This window comes from Theropithecus gelada, chromosome 5 (assembly GCF_003255815.1).
Source record: "Theropithecus gelada isolate Dixy chromosome 5, Tgel_1.0, whole genome shotgun sequence".
Lineage (NCBI taxonomy): Eukaryota > Metazoa > Chordata > Mammalia > Primates > Cercopithecidae > Theropithecus > Theropithecus gelada.
Window position 1 is genome coordinate 23531040 of NC_037672.1, and position 21833 is coordinate 23552872.

Here is a 21833-nt window from a genome sequence, read left to right on the forward strand (position 1 = left end):
TGCACCTATCCACCCATCACCTAAGTACCAAGCCCAGTAGGCATTAGCTATTTTTTCCTGATGCTTTCCCTCCCCCAGCCCTTCTTTCTTGCGTGTGTGTGTGTGTGTGTGTGTGTGTGTGTGTGTCCAGGTCTCGCTATGTTTCCCAGGCTGGAGTGCAGTGGTGCGACCTCAGCTCACTGCAAACTCTGCCTCCCGAGCTCAAGCGATCCTTCCACCTCAGCCTCCTGAGTGAGACCACAGGAGGATGTCACTCGTCTAGGCTAATTTTTGAATTTTTTGTAGAAAAGGGGTTTCACCATGTTGCCCAGCTGCCTCACTTCTAACCTGTAAGATGTAAGTGGAAGTCCCTGGAAAGTCTTCCTTTCTTGTATAAAAAAAGCAAAGACTTAATAGGAGAGATCTTGTCCTTTGCTCCTTTACCATTCCCTCCTTCTTTTCCTGCCTGAAACACAGATGCCATAGCTTGCTGTGCAGGAGCCATCTTGAGGTCATGAGGACCAAACACTTCATGCTTAAAGATAGCAGAGCAGCAAGGCTGAGGAGCCTAGGTCCCTGCTGGCATTGCTCAGTCTCACTGCCAGCCCTGGACATCCAGCTGCATGAAAAAATTAACCCCTTACTTATTTTAGCCCCTGTGGTCAGGTTTTCTACTCTACACACAGTGATATCCTATCCCCAGCTCTATCCATTGTTGCTGTATAGGAATGCTGGCTCAGTGTCACAAGATTTTCTGATTTTTCAAGAGAAGATATAAATCTGGATTTTTTAAAATACAAAAATTCCCAGTTGGCAGTTGGTAACTGATCCCAATAGAGACAATTAATTGAATTTTTTGAAGACACACTTCCAATTTGTGATCTCTGATTTATAGAATCTTTACTCTGGGCCAGATGCTATGCTAAGCATTTTATATAGATGATCACATTTAATCCTGACAACAGTGCTGAAAGTCCTGCTATTATTACTTTTTTATATATAGTTTAAGAAACTGAGGCTGAAAAGTTTAGCTAACTTGCCCAAAGCTGTGTAACTGTAGAGAAAGAGCCATTATTATAGCTCATGCCTGACTTTCGAGCAGGCATTGCTAATTACTACGGAGTCAATCCTCTATTGCCACATAATGCTGCCTGACAATCCACATCAAAACTCAGTGGCTTACAACCAGAATTTACTCTCATGCTTATGGTTCTGTAGGATGACAGCAGTTTGGGTGATCCAAGTTGGGCTCAGTTGCATGCCTCTGCTTCAAGCTGTGATTCCTGTGGGATAGGGTCTAGGCTGGGAGTTGGGTTCAAGTCCACTCCATGTGTCTTCACTCTGAAAGGGCAGTAGCTGCACAGGGTATGCTCTTCCCTTGGAAGAATACTAGATGTAAGAACCAAGTCCTAAGAGGTAAGTGCATTTAAGGTCTCTAGTCATATTGTGTCTGCTAGCATTCCACTGGTCAAAAGAAGCTATGATGCTGAGCCCAACATCTGTGGAGCAGGGACATATACTTGGCCCACACAAGAAGGGAGCGTGAGCATTGCTCAACAGTGATCCAAACAATCGCAACTATTCTACACAGCCTCGGGAAAAGCTGGCTTTCATTCCAGTGAAACAAATACTCCTTTTTTTCCCCACTGCCTGTTTGCAAAAATGGCAGATGGTGCAAGGACCTGGTAAGTGGGGCACAAAGCCATCCAAATCCATCTGAAGTCAGTTCATTTCAGAGATACCACCATCTTCTGATGGTGTTACACCCTGGAAATGGTAGTCCAGCTCTAGCTTCTAGAAGGCAACTGGCAGGACGTGAGGAAGAGACAGTGGGAAGGTAGCCCCTCTCCTTGTTGGGGAGGAGCTTTCATCTCATTCCAGTTCTCAGCAGTAGAAGCTATGCCTGGAGACTTCCAGGTGTCTCCTGTCCTGGTTCCTGCCTTGTTCTTTCTCTTTTCCCTCATCCTCATTTATGTTTTCACTCCTCCTTTTCCAACATTCCAGAATATTCATTCATCCATTCAATGAATAGGCATTTATTGGCCACCCCCTTTGTGCCAACTGCTCTTCTCGCTGCTGTGGAAACAGCGAGAACAGGACTGAACCCATCCCCATTTCCATCTGAGCTACTTCTAGTAGAGACAGGCAAATAACAAACAAGTAAATAAAATGAAAGGCATAATTTGGGAGAGTGAGAAGTGCTCCCAAGGGCAGACAGAATGGAGAGGGGAGCAAAGAAAGGGAAGGAGGGTGGAGGAGAAGGGGCCCAGCCTCTCAGTGCCTGACTGGCCCTTTGCCGTGAAGGCTCACCTTTCACGCTTGGCTTCTCCCTGAAGCTGGGAGCTACTTCAGGCAGGGGCCATATTTGATTCAGCTGTGTCCAAGGTCAGGTGCGAAGCTTCCCCAAACACTGCTGAGCAGCAGATTATGCCACAGTGTCTTGAAATACTTGCATGGTGTCTATGTGAGCAAGATCTGCTGCCTCCAAGTGTCCTGTTGGTTGCGTTGATCGTGTGCATGGGAGGTGAGGGGTGGTATGTACATGGAGGGGGAGCTCATAGCGAAGCGCAGGGGAGAGAGCCACCAACAGCTTCTCCACTCCTTTTATGGGGTAGGCTGGGTGGTCCCTCCTGTACACAGGCTTCATGCAGAGATCTGGATATGCTTCGTTAGACCACCTCGTGCCTCCGTTTACCGGAGGGATATAACTAACCTCCTCAGGTTCCCTAGAGCAGAGATCCTCAACAGGGTGAGAAGTGGTTTTGCCCCGCCATACCCATCTCAGGGAACATTTGGCAACGTCTGGAAACATTTTTGATGATCACAACTCGGGGAGGGAGTGCTACTGGCATTTAGTGGGCAGAGGCCAGGGATGCCGCCAAACATGCCACAATGCACAAGGCAGAATTATCTCTCCCACAATGTCAGTAGTGCCCGGGTGCCCTGGGGCCTTGCTTGTTAGCCACCCACTGCTCTTGCATCTGTGCAGGGGCTCAATTTAATTTCTCCATATTATTTTGTTTACTTTGAGAATGGGTGATATATGCACATCGCAACATTCCAAAAGAACAATAGGGGTCATAGTGAAAATGGCTGTCTCTTTCAGTCTTATTAATAGCTCTCGTTCCTCTTCCCCACCCCTACTACCAGCTCCTTGTGCATCTCCTTCCAGACATACTCTGCCTGTTAGTGCCCCACCTAATATCTTCTCATCGCTCACCTCGACACACCAAAGGCTGCTTTCTGTGACTATCCAAGTTTTTCTGCCTGGGGGTTTTTGTTCTGGCCCTGGGAGCACATTTGGCAAACTGGAATTGCCCAAGAGGTAATGCTCCTGGAAGTAGCCCACAACCAAAGACAGGTGGACAGTTGGTGGATAAATAACCCCACTTATCTTGGGTGAGATAACTCTAAAGGGAGTTCTACACTGTTGGCCGGTTTCCCCCTGTAGGATTGCTGTCCAGTTGCCCTCAGTGGTAACGTTCTTGATATTTTCCCTTAATTGACTACCTTTTCTTCCTTGCCTTACTTCTCCACTCTCCTATTGGAACAAGGTTACTGAATGACAAAGATATTAATTGACCACTTAGTGGATGGAAACTATTGAAAGCCTAACCCAAACTGCCAGGGTTAAAATCCTGACTGCTTCTCTTATGAATTGGGTAACCTTAGGCAAGATGCCCTTCTTCTCTTCAGTGCTTCTATTTTCTCCTCTGTAAAATGGAGACATTGCTATGAAGGTAAAATAAGTTAATAGATAGAAAATGCTCGGAAAAAAAAGGCTATCTAATCATTGTCTATTTGACTCTTGAAGCTGTTTTAGTCACTGTATTTTACAGTATCCCAGCAGTCCAGTTCATTTTTTTTTATTTTTTATTTTTTATTTTTTTTGAGATAGTGTCTCGCTCTGTCACCCAGGCTGGAGTGCAGGGGCCCAATCGCGGCGCACTGCAACCTCTGCCTCCTGGGTTCAAGCGATTCTCATGCCTCGGCTTCCTGAGTAGCTGGTATTACAGATGTGAACCACTACACCTGGCTACTTTTTGTATTTTTAGTAGAGACGGGGTTTTGCTACGTTGACTGGGCTGGTCTCGAACTCCTGATCTCAGGTGATCCTCCCGCCTCGGCCTCCCAAAGTGCTGGGATTACAGGCATGAGCCACCATGCCCAGCCCCGGCCAGTTCATTTTTTAAGAATAAGAATAAAACTGAAATTTTAGGAGTTTAAGAAAATAAGCGAAAGAGATACAAGTTTTATTTCGGAATTCTCAAAGCGTACTGAAGATTGTTGCTGGAACCACGCTTATGCCTCCGCTGTACGGCTGGCTGGGGGCTCCTGGGGTGGCAGCCGATTACACTGCCGTGAGCAGCAGTGATAGAAGCACAAGCCGGCACTGACTGTTAGGCTCATCTGCAGAAATCCAGGCTCTCTGCATTCTGGAATAATTTGATCCACACCATCTGGCAGCTTGAAAGAAGAAGAAAAAGATGAAGAGGGAGAAGAAACAACAGCCATGTAGCATGAATGTAATTCCTAATCTAAGTTATGCACTCCCATTTGCTTCATGTAATATGAGCCAAATTTAAACATGTCAACATCTCAACAATTGCTGATTTTTCAAGTGCTATACGATGCATCTGGCGGGCACTCATTGAATGTTCTTCAATGATGTGACATAAATCTATTTACTAAAATAGAGTGTATTGAAAAAGTAAATAGTATATTGTAATGTTCTTTAGTTGGCATTTGCATAAATTGGGACTCTCTGAAATATGTGGGTTTGAGATTTAAAAGCACATGACTATGTTTTTAAATGTTCAAAGCATCATAATTGTAGCGCTTACAAACCATTGAGTCCATTTCCCTCATTCTAAGCATAAGAAAACAGTCCAAGATTAGATTTTGATAATAAGAGAGGAGGGAGAGAGCCCAACCATCCTGCACCCCCTGGCCAGGAGGACAACAGGGGAAAGAGGTGAAACGCTGTGTAAGCTGGACCGCCCACGCTCTCTAACACCAGGACACCAGAGCATCCTTCCTCCCTCTTCTTTTCTGCTGTAACTTCCTGGAGGCATAGCAGAGTTATAACTGCTGACCAGGTGGAACTTCTCTTCTCCTATAAGTTTGCTCTGAGATGGAGAGAATGTGCCTGTGGTTCATTAAGAAGAGGTCTTGGGATCAATGCCTGTAAAAAGCAAGGGAAGGAAGCAAGATTGGCCAGAAGGAGAAATTGAGCTGTGATGAAGCCTCAGTGGAGACCTCAGCCAATTCTGAGGCATGTCCCGAAGCTAGAATATCTCCTCCAAATTATCGCAAACTGAGATGAGGGAGCTGGGCATTTAGCCCTGTATTAGGCCATTCTTGCACTGCTGTAAAGAAATAACTATGGCCTGGTGTGGCGGCTCACGCCCTTAATCCTAGCGCTTTGGGAGGCCGAGGTGAGTGGATCACGAGTTTGACACCAGCCTGGCCAACATGGTGAAACCTCAATTCTACTTAAATATGAAAGTTAGCCAGGCATGGTGGCGGCGCCTGTAATCCCAGCTACTCGGGAGGCTGAGGCAGGAGAATTGCTTGAACCCAGACAGTGGAGGTTGCAGTGAGTTGAGATTGTGCCACTGCACTCTGGTTTAGGGAATAAAGCGAAACTCAGTCTTAAAAAAAAAAAAGAAAGAAAGAAAAGAAAAGAAAAAAGAGAAAGAAAGAAATAAAAGTGAGACTGGGTAATTTATAAAGAAGAGGTTTAACTGGCTTGCAGTTCCTCAGGCTATACAAAAAGCATGATGCTGGCATCTGCTCAACTTCTTGGGAGGCCTCAGGAAATGTACACTCATGGCAGAAGGTGAAGGGGGAGCAGGCACTTCACATAACTGGTGCAGGAGGAAGAGAGAGAGGCAGGAGCTGCTACACACCTTTAAACAGCCAGATCTCCTGCTAACTCACTCTCACCACAACACCACCAAGGGAGATGGTGTTAAACTGTGAGAAACCACGCCTACGATCCAATCACCTCCCACCAGGCCCCACCTCCAACACTGGGGATTTATAATTCAACATAAGATTTGGGTGGGGGACGCAGATCCAAACTACATCATACTCTCACGTTGATCAGTCGTTAGATGTGGGCCACCCTAGTTGAAACAGCTCCCCTCTGCTCAGGTGGCTCCTGAAGCGAGCAGACGGCTGACGGCTGCGTGCCAGAGGCATTCTCAGCAGCTGAAGGAGAGTCTTTTGTGCCAAAAGCCATCTTAAGCAGCACATCGCAGTGTCCACCACACCAGGTGATATGGTTTGGATCTGTGTCCCCACCAAAATTTCATGCTGAATTGTAATCCCCAATGTTGGAGGTAAGCCCTGGTGGGAGGTGTTTGGGTCAAGGGGGCAGATCCCTCATGAATGGCATGGGGCATCCTCTTGGTGATGAGTGAACACTCGCTCTGAGTTCACACAAGATCCGGTGGTTTAAAAGTGTTTGGCACCTCCCCCCAACCCCACTCTTTCTTGTTCCTGCTTTTGCCATGGGACTTGCATGATCCCTTTGCCTTCTGCCAGGACTAAAATCTCCCTGGAGCCTCCCCAAAAGCTGAGCGATGTTGACACCATGCTTCCTGTACAGCCTGCAGAACTATGAGCCAATTCAACCTCCTTTCTTTATAAATTACCCAGCCTCAGGTATTTCTTTACAGCAATACAAGAAAAGCCTAATACGCCAGGGGTTTGCAGGCAACCCTGGCCCCTGTCCTTGAGGACACAGCAGCAAGACATTGTTAAAGCAAAACTGTTCATAAGGAAGGCTGCTCCCATGCAGTGTTCATTTGAGCAGCCCAGAAATCAAGAAATCCTCGGTCCATTTCAAGTTTGGGGGAAACCTTATTTTTTTCATATTTGAGATGAATAATAAAAGCAAATCCAGAAGTTGTATGGAACCTTTTATTGGACTTAGACCTGGTGTTGTTGAATGGGATTCAATCTGTGGGATGAAGAATGAATCCTAATTCACAGCCACTGCCCTATATTGGACTTCTAGAGTCCATCCCTGACGCACTGTGGCCTCAGGTGCTGAGACTTCCACGGGGTTTTGGAACTGCCCAGATATATGTGTGCCAGTTGGTGCCTGGGGTCTGTATGTCTGTCTTCCAGAACTAAAGTTCTCTCAGGTCCAAAACTGGCTGCATATTCTGGAGCACGGAACTTTAATTTCCTCTTTTATTTATTCATTTATTCATCTATGCATTTGACAAGTATTTACTGAAAGCAGATTGCAACTCAACCAGATGTAGTGGGAGAGGCAGATAATTGAAAAAGGAAGTACAACGGTGTGGGAAAAGTATTAGGAAAAAGGAAGTGCAGGGTCGTGCAGGAGCTTGAGGAGGATCGGAGAAAGTCTCCCAGGAAATAAGGGCGAAGATGAGTGGAGACGGGGAGGATGCTGTGGGTGGGATGAACAGTGTGTGTGGAAGCTCTCTGAGAATGACACACTTGAGGAACGAGAGTCTGGTGTGGCTGGAGCCGTGGGTGTGTGAGAAGGAGAGGAGGAAGGGAGTTAGGTAGGGACCAGGAGGTAGACAGCTTCACAGGCCTAGTGAGGGAGACTGGACTTTATTCTAAGGTCAGCATGACACCGCTTTGAAGAGTCTGAAGCCATGTCATCAGAGCTGTGTTTTCTTTTCTTTTCTTTTTTTTGAGACAGGATCTCACTGTTGCCCAGGCTGGAGTGCAGTGGGGCGACCTCAGCTCGCTGCAACCTCTGCCTCCCGGGTTCCAGCAACTCTTGTGCCTCAGCCTCCCAAGCAGCTGGGAATACAGGTGCTCACCATCACACCAGGTGAATTTTTGTGTTTTTAGTAGAGGCGGGGGTTTCACCATGTTGTCCAGGTTGGTCTCGAACTCCTGGCCTCAAGTGATCAGGCCGCCTCAGCCTCCCAAAGTGCTGGGATTACAGGCCTGAGCAACCGCGTCCAGCACCGAGTTTTAAAAGATCAATAATCTGGGAAAGAGATTATTACTCTCTCTGAGCTTGGGTGGTGGCAGCAGCAATTAGAAGTGTTGAGGAAGCAGAACTGTCAGGCTGGGGTGATCCTCTCGCCAGACCCTAGTACTGGGGAATTGGGGAGTGAAGTGCCAAAAGGCTGAACAGATCACCTTCCCAGCCTGGGGTGCAAGATTTCACTGCCTGAGGGTCCTACTGCCGCCATGGGTCAGGTTGTACCTGAAGTAAAATCTGTTTCCCAGGAGTGATTTGGGATAGGGGTGAGAATCCCATGGTGATTTACACTCAGGAAAAATGCAAAAAGGAATCAGAAATTCCTCCTGCCTCTGAATCTCTAGCATTTCTCCAACTTGGCCCGAGACGGCTTCCACTCTGGCCCTGATTTCTACTGTAAGCCAGCAGGATTCTGAGCAGCGGAGATTCATCGCCCTCAGGAAGCAGGCTAAGTAATGATTTCAGTCCTTAATCAGGCGCTTAACAAAGAAGCAGGCCAGCTCCAGGAATGCGTGTGCATTAACTTTGTTAATGGTAAAGGGCTGGACACTGCAAGGTTGCAGCCAGCTCCCAACCAACCAGGCCTTCCTGGTGCTTTGTGTCCTAGAATGTGAGCCTCAGTAACTAACGTGTCAAAAATATATTTATTGAATACCTACTATACTATGTGCATGGTGGCTCTGGAGGCAGATCCTGTATATTATTTAGCTCATTATTCTTAATCCCTGGCACAGGCACAGGACTGAAAGAGAAAAGGTGGGTGTTTGTTGTGCTGTGAAATGAGCCCCGCAATCCTCCAGGTGTGTTCTGGGCGGTGGCGCACCTCCATCCTAATTACTGCCACGGTTCCAAGCACAGGTCTTGGAGTCAGGTCTCAGTGCAAGTTCCAGATGGATCACTTATCGGCTATGAGGTCCTTGGCAAGTCGCTTACCTTCTATAAGTCTCAGTGACCTCACCTGTGAAACAGGGGAATCATTAGGTTGAAGGATACAAAATTACCATTTTTGTGAGTCAAAATGGTCCAGCATCTACCGTTTCATGTGGTTCAACCTCCTATGATAGAGGGTTTGTTGTGAAAATTAAAGGAGATTATGTATTAAAATTTTAATCTAGTCCCTATCACAAGGTAAAAAGCCCTCTTGATTCTCCTCTTTGTAACAATAGTAATTACAATGATGATTATTTATACCTGTGCAGGAGAGTTCAGAATGTGGGTGCTGGAGAGAGACCCCCTATTAGTTTTCCCAAAGCGCTCCTGGCCTCCTGCTACACTCCTTACTCCTTCCCTTGGAGGTGGAGGGAGTTACCTGCTTGGTGGGTGATGGCCATCGATCCATGCTTCTAGATGGGAAGGAACAAACCTATCAAGAATCCTAAAGGTAAATGTGTGCGTGTTGCCTCTGTCTGCCCTCTTCCCTTCCACCCTCCTTCCCTGAGCCAGTGCCAGGGCGCAGTCCTGAGTAACTCTGTGTGCTCCATAGACTTGAACTTTCCCCGGCAGGTTCCTGGCTTTAGAATGGGGTGCGTAGGTGGCAGGAGAGGCAGGGAGAAGTTGGAAGCCCACCTCTGAGCCGTTCCTTTCAATCCAGGTTTCAGTAACAATAAAGCGGATGTTTGGACATTCATCTCCAATTCATTCTTGGTACTCCGTTTTTGGCACAGAGGAGACAGCTATAGCTAATTAGCTCCTTCAAGCCTCCACAGAAGGGGCTGGACCAACTGGCTCAGGAAAGTTGCTGTAACAGAAACTCTGCCTGTACCTGCTGGAAGAGTCTAGACTGGCAGAAAAAGGGAAGTGGCTCATGTGTGGCAGCCATAAGTAATTTCAGGCCATTGGCTGGGGGTGGGGAGACAAGACCAAGTATAAGGAATCTCAACAGGGCCTGAAGTTTCCTTGGCCGTTCTAGCCAGAAGGAATTTTCTCACTAGGGAATTTTCCCCTCGGGCCTCACCTTTAACCATGGTGTCCAGATTTCTGTCCTTCTGGAACCTTCTACTCCTCATCCATATCCCTGTTACTTTCTCACACTGCATAGTTGAGCTCCTGCCTTCCTGCCCTCTACCCATCCCGTACCCAGGACTGACCTCATCTTACACTCCTGGTTGCTCTGCTGTCCAAAGAGCACCTACACCTCTAGGTCTGGGGCACCTAAGCGGCGCAGATTCAGAGAAATGCATACCTAGGTGAGAGGAAAAAAATCACATTTTTAGTTTCGTTGACCTTCAGCTGAAATTCAGCATTTCCTTTAAATATGAATGCAGACAACAAACCACAGTGGTATTGGCAGTATTTGCGAGCTTGTCATCATTAGAAATCACAAATCGTTTCATATTGCATCATTATCGTTACAGATTTTTTGAAATATCATTTATGCTCATCACAACTTCGAAATTACAGAATTTGGCTGGGCACGGTGGCTCACGCCTGTAATTCCAGCACTTTGGGAGGCTGAGGCGGGCGTATCACCTGAGGTCAGGAGTTTGAGACCAGCCTGGCCAACATGGTGAAAATCTCTACTAAAAATAAAAAAATTAGTTGGATATGGTAGCATACATCTGTAGTCCCAGCTCCTCAAGAGGCTGAGGCAGGAGAATCGCTTGAACCCGGGAGGTGGAGGTTGAAGTGAGTCAAGATCACACCACTGCACTCCAGACTGGGTGACAGAGTGAGACTCCGTCTAAAAAAAAAAAAAAAGAAATTACAGAATTTATGAGACCTGCTGCTAGAGCTGACTAAATTATAATTTAACTAGGTGGTTTGATGACTGTGTTTCTGTACAATTGGTTTTCTTTGTAATCCTATGTTTTTATTTCATGCACTTGAAAATATTATTCTGAGGAATCCATAGATTCTATTACATGATAATGCCAAGGGGATTCACAGTATGAAATACTTAGAATTCTTGCTTTGGCTGGAAAAAGCACTGCAGAATCTGTGCAATTAGAGTTTTTCTTTAATGTGATCGATTCCTAGCTGGGGCTCCGTCTGCACTAAGGGTCAGTGACCAGGAGGGCAGTTTGTTCCTGAGAACGTGCAGTGGTAGTTCCCAGGTTCTCCGCCATGGAGAGCTTGTGTTGCTCCTCTTGAATATGGGAGGCCCAGGACTTCTGTGTGTGATGCAGAATGTAACCCAAGCCAGGTCGTGAGAGATGTCACCACTTCCTCCAGGACAAGCCCCAGCTGAGGTCCCAGGTCACAGCCACATCAGCCGCCAGACACTAGCAGGGGGAAGCCTTCCTGCCACCCTCAGCCCAGCCACAAGCTGCAACTTGCAACTGCAGAGATCCTTGGTGATGACTGTGTATTAGTCCATTTTCATACTGCTATGAAGAAATACCCAAGACTGGGCAATTTATAAGGAAAAAGAAGTTTAATGGACTCACAGCTTCCCATGGCTAGGGATGCTTCACAATTGTTGCAGACGGCAAAGGAGGAGCAAAGGCATGTCTTACGTGGCAGCAGGCAAGAGAGAGCATGCACAGGGGAGCTTCCCTCTATGAAACCATCAGATCTCGTGAGACTTATTCACTATCACAAGAACAGGATTGGAAAGACCCAATCCCTTGATTCAGTTACCTTCCACTGGATCCCTACCATGACGTGTGGGGATTATGAGAACTGCAATTCAAGATGAAATTTAGGTGGGGACATAGCCTAAGACTATCCCAAAGTCTACTCCCCAGAACCAGGAGAGATAATAAGACTCCTGGTTCTGGGGAGTATAAGAAGATCATAAGACTGTCTCAAGGTCCACTCCCAGAACCAGAAGAGATCATGAAATGATTGCTGTTGCTTTAAGGTACTAAGTTTTGGGGTGACTTGTTTCATAACAATAGTAACCAGAATAGGTGTCTAGAATATATATATTTTTAAATTTAATTATTTTTATTAATATATAATATTTGTACATATCAATGGGGTACATGTGATGTTTTGATACAAACAACGTGTAATGATCAAACCAGTGTATTTAGTATTTAGGATATCCATCACCTTAAACATTGATCATTTCTTTGTACTGGGACTATTTCAAATTTTCTCTTCTAGATATTTTGAAATAAACAATATATTATTGTTAATTGTAGTCACCCTACTGTGCTCTCAAACACTAGAACTTATTCATTCTACCTGTGTGTTTATACCTACTAGTCAACCTCTCTTCCTCCTCATCTCCCACCCACACACCCTTTCCAGCCTCTAGTAACTATATTGTACTCTACCTCCAAGTGATTCACATTTTTAGCTCCCACATGAGTGAAAACATGTGACATTTGTCTTTCTGTGCCTGACTGATTTCACTTAACATAATTACCTCCGGATCCATCCATATTGCTGTAAATGACAGAATTTTATTCTTTTGTATGGCTGAATAGTATTACATTGCATATATATACACCACATTTTTAATCCATTCATCTATTGATGGACACTTAGGTTGATTCCACATGTTGGCTATTGAGATTAGTGCTGCGGTAAGCATGGGGGTGCAGGTATCCCCTGGATACACTGATTTCCTTTCCTTTGGAAAAATACCCAGGAGTGAAATTTCTAGATTGGATGGTATTCTTATCTTTAGTTTTTGGAGAGACCTCCATACTGTTTTCCAAATGGCTGTATTAATTTGTATTCTCACAAACATTGTATAAGAGTTTCCCTTCCTCTGCATCCTTGCCAGCATTTGTTATTTTTGTCTTTTTGATAATAGCCATTCTAACTGGGGTAAGATGATATCTCATTGTGGTTTTGATTTGCATATTGCCTGGGGTATATTTTTGTCCTTCTTCCAGTGATACTCTATGTTTCTGCACTATAGCTAATGCACGAAGTGTAAGATGTCTGTAGCCCAAGCTTGAAATCTATATCTATATTGGAAAGGAGTTGTTATACTAATGGTTTTCTCATATTAGGCTCTAGAGCAGCACTGTCCCATAGAACTTTCTGCAGTAACAGAAACGGTCTCCATCTGCATTCTCCATCTGGTAGCCACTGGCTGCATGTGGTTATTGAGCCCTTGAAATGTGGTTAGTGCAATGGAGGAACTGGACTTTAAATATTATTTAAATTTAAATAGCCTCATGTGTTACTGGCTGCTTTACTAGACAACACAGCTTTGGCAGGACTGTTTTAGATTTCATGTACCCGTATATCAATTGTTACTTCCATGCTATACTTGTTTTATTAAGTGAAGGGGAGAAAATACCTGATAAGCATACTGTTACGGAATATTGAAGACTTTGCTTTTTGGCAAACAAAACAAAACAGAAAACCAAAAGCACTTTGCAAAACTGGAAAATCGCCAACTCTATCAAACTGGCATTTTGGTACCAAGCGGCCATGAAGACTCTGAAGCTGGGTTATTAGAGGTCAGAACGCATTCAGCCATCATCAACTCAATCAGAAAGGAAGCCCAGCCCCAGCCCTGTAGACAGGGCTCTTGGAATGCTGTATACGAGCAGAAGTCATCTGCGCCTGCGCGTGGAGACAGGCGCGGCGGGCTGGGGTGCGGACTTCCACTTTTTACTTTTACACACTTTGGTCATGTTTATGTTATTTTTTTAACTCAGAAAATAATTAATTTCTCAATGTATGTCCTGTATTTTACAGCTGTATATTTTAGTGAAGGAAAAACCTTTTGCATTTTTAAAAGCATGCTTTTATTTTAAAGAGGGGTACAGTGGGTTACAAAACACAGTAAAAATCTGAAAATTAGAATTAAGAGTATGAAAGATCCATTCAAATTATTGAAGAAGTTCTGAGTCAATAAATATTTGTGACTTTTTTTAAAGGTTAATTTTAAAGTTTTATTGTTGCTGTTTTTTGAGAGACTGGGTCTCTGTTGCCCAGGCTGGAGTCGTATAGTGGCACAATCGTGGCTTAATGCAGCCTTGAACTTGTGGGCACAAGCAATCCTTCCACCTTAGCCTCCTGAGTAGCTGCAGGCATGTGCCACCATGCCTGGCTTTTGTGTTATTTGTAAGGAAAAGATATGTTACTTTCAATACTGAGAATAACACAAACTAATAGAAAACAGAATGCTGCCAGGAAGAAATTCTGCCAAATCAAGTCAATGAATTATAATTATTTCTAACCAGTCCATTAATTAACTGGGCACAAAAGGATGTTGTACAGAGTTCAAAAGTATTTTCCCAAGTAGGTTAAACATACCCCTCCCACCACATCTTGCTTACATGGACATTTCACTCCACAAACTCTAATTTTATTCAAAGAAAAAAAGTAAGTTTTAATATTGTCTAAATTCTCCGAATTCTCACAAACTATAACTAAAAAGAGTTCAGATAAAAAGCTTCTGGTATAAAATAGGGGGAAAAAGACAAGAAAAAATACCCAAAGGGGTAGAGGAAAGAAATCAATCATGAGTATTCGTTGAGTACTACATATCGACATAGATTAAAGAGGGAAAAAAAGGACACATTTTCTGTTTTCAGGCACTTACATTTTAATCAGCGATTGACAATGTAATTATAAAAAGAAACAATATCGGCCAAATGTGAGTTTTTGGCTAGCATTTTTATTTCTCTGTTCAGTTGTGGCTAGAAAAGAATAGAGACGTTTCCAAATTCTGGGCCCTCAAGCAAAATGTTCCAGAAAGCAGCTTTCTAATCATTCTGAAAATTACTCTTATAAAGAAAAAACAAAAACAAAGTGCTCAAGAGATGGAGGCTCATTATAGAAAAATATTTAAAAATACAGAGAAGCAAAAGAAGATTAAAAATTACCTACAATCCTACTCTTCCAAGATATACTTTTATATGCTCTTGAATTTTTATATGCATATATTCGCCTGTGTTTTTATTTGCCAAAATAACATTTTACATATTGCTTGAAACCCGTTTATTTTTCTCACTTGATAATAAATCATCAACATGTTTTTATGGCAATAAACAACCACCATAACATTTTTAATGTCTACGAGTATTCTACTGCACGGGTATTCCAAAATTTATTTAACCAACTGCTGTTATTGGACGTTTAAGTAAAAATTTTTTTTCCTCCATCAGAAACAAAGCTGTAACCAACAGTCTCATTTTGAACCTTTGTTTACATCTTTATTTCCACAGGAAATGGCATTCATGGGTGAAAGAACATGGCATATACATTTGTAAGAAAATACTCCTCACGTTGAGTAAAATTTAAAATAGTGATAGTATGGGTGGTGGAATCTGACAGATATCTGATTAGTTAGCTCTGTGATCTCAGGCAAGTACACTGTTGAGTTCCACACTGAATCTGTAGAGAGAGAATAATAACAGCTGTGTGGCTTGTTGGGGCAGTGAAATGAATACATATATGCATATGTAGGTGTCCTGGGCACAGTGCCGGGCACACAACAGGTGCTTCATAAATTTCGAGTCCCTTTCTTCCTGAGTCCCCACCTGGTAGGAAACATACATCTCCTCCACCATGTTCTTGTGTCAGAGTGGCTTCTCTCAGATTGTCACTGATTCTGCTGAAAAAGAGAGAGAAGGGGAGGCAGGTGCAGAGAGAGGGAGGAAGAAGAAGGAGGAGAAGAAGAGGGAAGGAGGAAAGGAGGGAGGAGGGAAGGAGGAGAGGAGGGAGGAGGGAAAGAGGAGAGGAGGGAGGAGGGAAGGAGGAGGGGAGGGAGGAGGGAAGGAGGAGGGGAGGGAGGAGGGAAGGAGACCGAGAAGAGAAAGATAGAGAAAAAAGGGAGAAAGAAGGAGGAAGATGGGAGGGAGAGAAGGAGCAGGGAGAGACAAAAGGAGGGAGGGAGGGAAGGAGGTATTAAGGGAATGGAGAAGGAGGTTTGGCAAACAAACAACATGGGCTTAACATGCTGCTGCTTAGGAGAAAAGGGCTCTTAAATTCTTTTCATGTTTTTTAGTTGTTTATCTCTTGGCTAGAGTTTCCCCAGCCTAGCATGGAAGAGAGGCTCTACAGCACCACACTTTAGCATTTCTCTCTGCCCTTTGGATATTAAGAAGGGTTAAACCCCACCCAACATGGCAGAGTACAGTTCGTTTACTGCAAGACTCACGTGTGGTCTTGAAAGGTATTTCCTCCTTTGCCCCACAGCCACTGATGGAAAAGAAGATAGACTACACCAAGGATGCAGATGATGCCTGCAGATTGGGTTGTGTGTGGGCCGGCTGGGTTGGGGAGAGCATCTTCCCAATCCACACTCACACCTGTACCCAAGTGCCCAGGGGACAGCCAGACAGGCTCTCTCCTGGCCCTCATTTCCTAGCTCACTTTCTCCAGAGGCGCTTTCCCTTGCTGGGATCTCCTAGGGGTCCCTTACATGCCAGAACGCATTTCAGTCAACTGCTGCCGCTCGAGGGCCATCTGCATTTCGGGATGCAGCCCTGCCCATGGGGTGTGAGGGTTGCCAGTGTTAAACTGTATACTAATCATTAAGGGAGCCTCACTTCCTTCCATGTCCTTCCTTCCAACAGCCATTTATTGAACACATCATGTATGTTGTATCACACACTACAACCACTATGCACAAGACAGACAAGCTCTTCGCCCTCTTGGGCATACATTACGATTGAATAGACAAAAACCAAGTATGCAGATGCACCCCTTATGATGAGGTTATCAGGGGATCTACTCTGAATTGGATGGTCAGGAAAAAAATACCCCTTTTCCAAGAGCTGGTGATACTACTTATACTTCAACCTTAAAGAAATGAGTTAGCCACATGAAAAGCCAGGACAACAGCAGATCTGGGTTCTTAGCGCACTTTTTAAGAACATGACCTTGATGGTTTAGGATGAGGTTTTTAGAAAAGTCAGATGCAGTTGATCAGGTTGTTTTTGAGATTTGCAACCTTTCTTTGTTGTCCAGAAATGGGCATGTCAGTCACTACATCATTACAGGAGATAAATGCTTTGGTCTGTTTAATGATAATAACTTACACTTACTGAATGTCTATGATGTGCTAGGCAGGCTGTGGGCACGTCCTTGTCTATAGGGGTCTATAGGTACAGGCTACAGGCACATCGCTGTACCTAGTCTTCACAACAAACCTTTGATGTAGGAATTATTACCTCCAAAAAAACTGAAAGAGGTTTTCCCAAAGTCATATTAGAAAGAAGTGGCAGAGCAAAAATTTGAACCTGGGTCTATTTGATTCTACAACCAGTGCCTTTTCTTTACCACATCACTTCTCTTTCTAAGAGCTAAGAGTTCGTTTGTGATAACATGATACCCTGCAAACCCTTGTTCCACAAAGCGTGAATAGTTTAATTTAGAATTCACCTGGATTCCCCGCAAATGACAAAGGCACGCCCCCGCTCCCCTTTACAAGAATCTGCAAACCTTGAATTACTTCGTTTCTTCCTTTCAGTTTCCCCCAATTCGCTATAACCCTTCCCTTTGGAGCAAATAATCCAGTTGGATTAGTTGATGTTCACTTGTGTTGCCAGAGACACACAACACCTGGTGTGGGGTGGTAGCCCATCCCTGCTTCCTCCCTGCTACCCATCTCAGACTCTGCCCCTCCCTCCCTCTTTTCATTCTGCCCCTGTCTCTGAATTGACTTGAATCTCGTTGACATAACCAGTCTATGTTTGCATATTCCTTCTGATCCTGGAGCCTATCATCATTACAGATTCAAACGAAACCCCGCACTCTGGTCCCCTGTGATGGCCTTTATGGACGTTATTGACACGAAGCTACTAGGACACAGGAGCATTGAGCAGAAAGCATAGCTTAGCCAGAAAGTGCCTGATATTTCACAACAGAAATCTGTTCAGGGTTTTCTCTTATGATACAGATGCCCATTGAGGAGAAATGCCTTGAGTATTTTTCGTCAATAATTTAACAAGGATTAATATCAATAGCAGTTCTATTTGTATGGTACTTCCCAAAGTACTTTAATTCATATTAAGTCTTGTAGTCTTCCTAAAAACCAAGAGATGGCCATAAACCATTATTTTCACTATAGACAAAGGAGTATGAAGTGCATGGCTATAACGACTGGCCCCAGGGCACCCGGCTAGTAACTGAACCAGCTGGGGCTCAAACCCAAGGCTCTGGAAGTTGAGGCCAAGTGCTCTTTCCAAACACTCCATTTGACTCTATAGACTGGAATTGCCCAACAGGTTCTTCCTGCCCACGGCACAGACAAAACCAATTCATGGAGACTGTTGTATTGCAGTTAAGCAAGAGTTTAATTAATGTGAAGCTGGCCATGTGGGAAAATTGGAGCTATCAGTCCAATGAGTCTCCCTGGAGGGCTCAGAGGTTTGCATTTTTCAGGCATAGTTTGGTGGGCAGAGGAGAGGGAATGACAAATGTTGATTGGTTGGGGATGAAATCATAGGGGTGTGGAAAATCTCATGCACTAAGTCAGCCTCTAGGTGGGACCACAAGACTGGCTGAGTCACAAGCTGCGGGTCCCACAAGTCGCAGGTCCTGGTGAAGTCAATTGGCTATCAAAAATACAAAAGTCTGGAAAACATCTCAAAAGGCCAATTTTAGGTTCTACAATAATGATGCTATCTATTCGAGTAATTGGGGAAGTTACAAATCTTGTAAACTCTGGAACAATGGCTGGTTATCATTTAACTCTTAGCAGAATTCAGGCCCCTCTCATAATCCTAACCTTGTGGCCTTTCATTAGTTTTACAAAGGTAGTTTAGCTTTGAGAACGGATATTACCATCCTTGCTTTAAGTTTAAACTATAAACTAAATTCCTCCCCACATTAGCTTGGCCTATGCCTGGCAATAACCAAGGACAGTGTGGAGGTTAGAAGTAAGATGGAGTCGACGGTGCTAATTTCTCTTACTGTCATAATTTTGCAAAGGCTGTTTCAAGATCGACACATGAGGCCTTTACTAACTGTGGCAGCCGGCTGGGAGAAAGGGTTTAGGGAAATGGAACACAGGATAAACAGAGAAAGTCAGTGTATGAGGATCGATTGACTGAATAAATGAATAATTCACTCATTCATTCATCCATTTAATAAACATTTATTAAACACCATCACTCACAGGATGATACTCCATGATAGTCTATATCACCACGGGGATGGATCATGCTTATTTATGGCAAAAGCCTGCTTGCATTTTTCTTCTTTTTCCTAGTTCCACAGATGGACTACATTTCCCAACTTTCCTTGGGCCTGAGTTTAGCGAACAGAATGTGAACTGAAAACCTTGCTCCTCCCAGCTCTTTCCCCTTGAAGCAGATGATCGTGGAGACCTTGGAACCTTGGAACCTCAGAATGATTGTTCCTGTCAATTTGGCACACCATGAGACAGAAACTTCTATTAGATGAAACTACTGAAAGTTTGGAGTTTATCTTTCATAGTGATTAGTGTTACCTTCCTGGGTGTCGTAACGAGATTGCAGAAAGAAATTAAGACCTAATGCCCTGTCTGGGCACAGTGGCTCACGCCTGTAATCCCAGCACTTTGGGAAGCCGAGGAGGGCAGATCATCTGAGGTCAGGAGTTTGAGAACAGCCTGACCAACACGGTGAAATCCCGTCTCTATAAAAATACAAAAATTACAGGCTCTAGTGTATTGGCGCATGCCTGTAATCCCAGCTGCTCGGGAGGCTGAGGCAGGAGAATAGATTGAACCTGGGAGGTGGAGGTTGCAGTGAGCCGAGATTGTGCCACTGCACTCCAGCCTGGGTGACAGCTGGAGACTCCGTCTCAAAAAAATAAAAAAAAAACCCTAATTCCTTAACGCATCCAATGTAGGTAATGAATTAACTTCTCTTCTGTGCCTCTGAAATGGGATGAGTTATATATCATTTGTTTTTTCAGAGAATTGAGAAAAGAGTCACTCACATGATTTTCCATGGAGTTTGATTCTCTTGTGGAAGCCCTGTTAGAAAAGCTGAATATACTCGCACAATCTCTGTTCTCAAAGGGTTTATGATAATCTAGTTGTGGAAATCGGACAGATGTACACACTTCTCTGTAAGGAAATGCGAAGGGAGAATCTCATATCGCTTCACTTCACTTCAGCCTTTCAACAAGCCTAGAAAGGGGAGCTTTGCAAACATTATCATCATTTTACAGAAGAAGAGATTTCAAGGTTAAATGTTCAAGGTTGCTCAGGTAAGAGGTGAACTTGAATTTGAACCCATGTCTGCTAAGTTCTTGCTCCTCCTAAGATACCACACTGCAAAATAAGCAAGTTTAACCTACTCTACAATTCTCCTTAAGGCTCCCACAAGGACCAGAGGGCCCAAGACGGTTCTCCATCTTCAAGGTCAAAGATAACACTTTCCTTCTGGAGAGAGAAGTCCTCTCTCCAGCACCTCTGGGATCTTGGTCATCCCTGAGGTGCTCTGTCTTTATCAGAATTTTTCTACCCTGGATCTGTTTATGAGAAAGTGATAACAGTGTAATTTAAAAATACGTAGGAGTGGATGAGTGAAAAATAAGAATCATCTTGATTCTAGCTTTAGGAAAGGGGGACCAATTTATGAAAACTTTGGGGGATGTGATCAGGAGCGCAAAGGATAGTTAGTTTACAAAGAGAATTAGGTTAACTAACAATCAGCTTCCAAAAGCTTAATTAAGTCTCTCAGCCCTCGAGTGAGGCAAGGAAATAATTGATTTCCACATTGCTGGTGGGGAAAATGAGGAGGGGGAGGTAATTTGCCTGTGGCCAACAAGGGAACCAGCATTTGTCCTGGGATTAAAATCTAAGATTTTCTGGCTCTTGGTCCTTGGTTTTACCTTTGAATCTGGAATGCTCAAGGCCCAGAAGTGAGAATCCCAAAGCAGGACTGTCAACCAAGATGCTCTATGCAAATAAGGGACCAGATAATTAATGCTTCGCTCTTTAGTAATTTTCTGTCCTTCAAAAAAGTAATGCAAACAATGCGCCACTGGTGAGAGTCAAGGCCATGTGGGTTTATTTTAATAAGCACTGGCACTTTTCCTTATAAGGTGTGGCCATCACCCAGAGGAGTTACCTGTGATGCTAGAAAATATTTGGAAATCTCAAAATTTAAAAAAATGTCTGGAAAAGATTAGAGAGAGAAAAGAAAATGAAAGGGAGAAAAGAAGAAAAGAAAAATGAGGAACAGGAGGGGAGAAAAGCATTCTAGAGGAAGAGTAACTACTAATTATTGAATGCCTGCTCTGTGCAAGGAGCTTTTCAAATGCTTCTTCGTAAGAATTCCATGAGGTAGGCCTTTGATGACTTTAAACGGATGTGAAAACTGAGGCTTTGAGGGATGAGGCTTTTCCCAAGCTAGGAAGGGGCAGGACCAGAATTTGAGTCCAAGTCTGTAAGTCAGCCTTAACTACTGCCTGGTACTGCCTTCTGCCTATAGATCTGACTGGAAGAGAGCGGGAAGGAAGGGGTGTTGAAAATTCATCTGCCTACAGGCCAGGCGTGGTGGCTCACGCCTATAATCCCAGCACGTTGGCAGGAGGGTGGATGGCTTGAGAAGGCTTGGTAGACCAGCCTGGGATTCCTATTTCTTCAAAAAATAGTATTTTTCTTCAAAAAATACAAATATTAGCTGGGAGTGGTGGGGCACACCTGTAGTCCCAGCTACTCAGGAGTGTGAGGCAGGAGGATTGCTTGATCCAGAAAGGTCGAGGCTGCAGTGAGCTGAGATCTCACCACTGTACTCCAGCCTGGGCGACAGAGTCAGTCCCTGTCTCAAAAAAAAAAAAAAAAAAAAAAAAAAACAGAGAAAAATAGAAAAAAGAATTCATCTGCTTATTCATCTGCTTACTTGTCTGTTTTCCTCTGCTGTATTGTAATCTCCTTGAGTATCAGAATCAAGATTTAATCCTTTGTCTCCCCAGAGCCTAAAATAGTTCCTGAAAGACAATATATAATAAAAGTTTGATGCACGAACAAATGAATGAATATCTGCAATGAGCCCAAGGCGGAGGGTCAAAT

At 44.1% G+C, this 21833-nt stretch overlaps 1 protein-coding gene across 1 annotated transcript in view; it reads left to right on the plus strand.

Annotated features, from left to right (window-relative positions):
• Positions 1-1713: 1713 nt before the first annotated feature.
• SOD3 (superoxide dismutase 3) overlaps positions 1714-21833 on the plus strand; it is a 136413-nt gene continuing 116293 nt past the window's right edge. The window contains exon 1 of the mRNA XM_025386577.1: positions 1714-1794. The gene's annotated coding sequence lies outside the window, so the exon portion shown is untranslated. The remainder of the gene's footprint in view (positions 1795-21833) is intronic.